Source organism: Trachypithecus francoisi, unplaced genomic scaffold, assembly GCF_009764315.1.
Source record: "Trachypithecus francoisi isolate TF-2019V2 unplaced genomic scaffold, Tfra_2.0 Lachesis_group6, whole genome shotgun sequence".
Classification (NCBI taxonomy): Eukaryota; Metazoa; Chordata; class Mammalia; order Primates; family Cercopithecidae; genus Trachypithecus; species Trachypithecus francoisi.
In genome coordinates this window covers 94,129,957-94,133,205 of record NW_022681471.1, presented here as the reverse complement: position 1 = coordinate 94,133,205, position 3,249 = coordinate 94,129,957, and the positions used below count along the sequence as shown (strand labels likewise).

The window sequence follows — 3,249 nt, the reverse complement described above, 5'->3', positions numbered from 1 at the left end:
ACCTCAATTGCTGAAGCCTTCTCAAAGCATCAGTATCAAATATGAGGTTTTTTTCACAGAGAGTGGCAGCCAATTGTCCTATAAGCTTGTGTTTATGGACTGAACACGTGAAAAAAGTAGGTGGATATGAGATCTCCTGTCCGGAGTGTCAAAATGATTGGAAAGGTACAGATCTGAGAAGGAAGAATCTTTTCATCCTTATAATTTTATGTTATCCTGTGCAGTAACTGTTTAATGAGAATTGGTGTGATCTCTCTGTGTTGACAGAAGCATACTTTCGTTACAGTAGAGTCCTACATTGCCTTTTCTTGGTTTGAAGGTAATCTCTTGAATAACTGACCCTTGGTTGCATTTTAATGCTGACCATTTAAGAGTGTAAATAAGAATTCATGAGAAAATTATTTAACCAGTAGAATTCAGCACTAGCAAAGCGCTCTCACATCAGATAATTAAATTCAAACATACAAAACTGTTGCATTAAATGCAATAAGGTTTGATTGATGGGAGTCCATTAATGCATGATGATTTAATTTAGCTGATGTTAAATTTAATTTAATCTAGCTGACGTTTACCTCTGAACTTTCTCTGAAGAAAGAATGTGCGAAGAAAATTACTATAGCGTGAAGCAGGGGCCGCCATTCCAGGGAGCTTGCCGACGCTGTCACAGGGGTGGATCCTGAGCTGCCAAAGCTGCAGTCCTGCTCTTCCCGCGTGGGCTTCTCTTTTCTTTTCTTTTTTTTTTTGAGACGGAGTCTTGCTTTGTCGCCCAGGCTGGAGTGCAGTGGCGCAATCTCGGCTCACTGCAAGCTCCGCCTCCCGGATTCCAGCAATTCTCCTGCCTCAACCTCCCGAGTAGCTGGGACTACAGGCACCCGCCACCACGCCCGGCTAATTTTTTCATTTTTTGGTAGAGACGGGGTTTCATCATATTGGCTAGCCTGGTCTCGAACTCCTGACCTCGTGATCCGCCCGCCTCGGCCTCTCAAAGTGCTGGGATTACAGGCGTGAGCCACCAGCCACCGCGCCTGGTCCCGCGTGGGCTTCTCTAATTCCATTGTTTTTTTGAGATTCACTCGGGCGTAGCCATCCTCGCAGCCTGATATTCGGGTTGGGCGGTCCCGCGGCCTGGGCGTAGGGACTTAACAGTAACAACAGCAGCGGCGACGGGGGCGGTGGCAGCAGCCGCAGTCTCTTCCCGAACACGAGCACCACAGGCGCCCGAAAGCCGGCACAGGCGTTTAGAGAAAATGACAGACGATACTGATGTTGAAGCAATGCTTGAGGTTCCTTACAAGAAGGCTGAGAACCAGTTGAGCAGGGCCAACGGCCATGAAGAACGTAGCAAAAAGAGGGAAAAAAAGCAAGAGCAGAAGTCGTAGTCGTGAACGAAAGAGAAGCAAAAGTAAAGAACGGAAGTGAAGTAGAGATAGAGAAAGGAAAAAGAGCAAAAGCCATGAAAGGAGGCGAAATCGAAGCAGAGAGGCGGCGGAGCCGTTCCAGAAGTCGAGATCGACGATTTAGAGGCCGCTACAGAAGTCCTTATTCTGGACCAAAGTTTAACAGTGCCATCTGAGGAAAGATTAGGTTGCCTCATAGTATCAAATTAAGCAGACGACGTTTCTGAAGCAAAAGTCCGTTCAGAAAAGACAAGAGCCCTGTGAGGGAACCTGTTGATAATCTAACTCCCGAGGAAAGAGATGCAAGGATAGTCTTCTGTATGCAGCTGGCGGCAGGAATTCGACCAAAGGATTTGGAAGAGTTTTTCTCTACAGTAGGAAAGGCTCGAGACGTGAGTATGATTTCTGATAGAAATTCAAGACGTTCCAAAGGAATTGCTTACGTGGAGTTCGTGGATGTTAGCTCAGTGCCTCTAGCAATAGGATTAACTGGCCAACGAGTTTTAGGAGTGCCAGTCAATAGTACAGGCATCACAGGCAGAAAAAAAACAGAGCTGCAGCCATGGCAAACAATGTACAAAAGGGAAGTGCTGGGCCTAAGAGGCTTTATGTGGACTCATTACACTTTAACATAACTGAAGATACGCTTCGTGGAATCCTTGAGCCTTTCGGAAGGATTGAAAGTATCCAGCTGATGATAAACAGTGAAACTGGTCAATCCAAGGGATATGGATTTATTACATTTTCTGATTCAGAATGTGCCAAAAACACTTTATAACAATTTAATGGATTCGAACTAGCAGGAAGGCCAATGAAAGTTGGTCATGTTACTGAACATGCTGATGCTTCGAGTACTAGTTCATTTTTGGACAGTGACAAACTGGAAGGGACTAGAATTGATTTGGGAACAACTGGTCGTCTTCAGTTAATGGCAAGACTTGCAGAGGATACAGGTTTGCAGATTCCACCAGCAGCACAGCAAGCTCTACAAATGAGTGGCTCTTTGGCATTTGGTGCTGTGGCAGAATTCTCTTTTGTTATAGATTTGCAAACAAGACTTTCCCAGCAGACTGAAGCTTCAACTTTAGCTGCAGCTGCCTCTGTTCAGCCACTTGCAACACAGTGTTTCCAACTCTCTAACATGTTTAACCCTCAAACAGAAGAAGTTGGGTGGGATACAGAGATTAAAGACGATGTGATTGAAGAATGTAATAAACATGGAGGAGTTAATCATATTTATGTGGACAAAAATTCAGCTCAGGGCAATGTGTATGTGAAGTGCCCATCAATTGCTACAACTATTGATGCTGTCAATGCATTGCATGGTAGGTGGTTTGCTGGTAAAATGATAACAGCAGCATATGTACCTCTTCCAACTTACTACAACCTGTTTCCTGATTCTATGACAGCAACACAACTACTGGTTCCAAGCAGACGATGAAGGAAGATATAGTCCCTTATGTATATAACTTTTCTTCTTTCTTGAGAATTCATCTTATCTTTTATTTAGATAAAAATAAAGAGGCAAGAATCTACTGTCATTTGTATACAATTCCTGTTACCTTGAAAAAACAAAAATGTTAACTGGAATGCAGCGTGCTCATTCTCCCTAAAGAGCAAATCCCACTGTATAAAAAACTGTTCTCTTGTTCTGCCTTTTAGAATGTTCGTGTAGAAAATTAATGAACTATAGGAATAGCTCTAGGAGAACAAATGTGCTTTCTGTAAAAAGGCAGACCAAGGATGTAATGTTTTTAATGTTTCAGAAGCCTAACTTTTTACACAGCAGTTACATTTCACATTTCACTAATGTTGATATTTGGCTAATGGTTGAGCAGGTTTCTGAAATACA

At 43.2% G+C, this 3,249-nt stretch overlaps 1 pseudogene across 1 annotated transcript; it reads left to right on the top strand.

The window, feature by feature from the left end:
- Nucleotides 1-1,162: 1,162 nt before the first annotated feature.
- Nucleotides 1,163-2,987, top strand: LOC117078034 (annotated as a pseudogene). Its single transcript, XR_004434906.1, has one exon. The product of XR_004434906.1 is annotated as an RNA-binding protein 39-like (transcript).
- The last annotated feature ends 262 nt before the right edge of the window (nucleotides 2,988-3,249 follow it).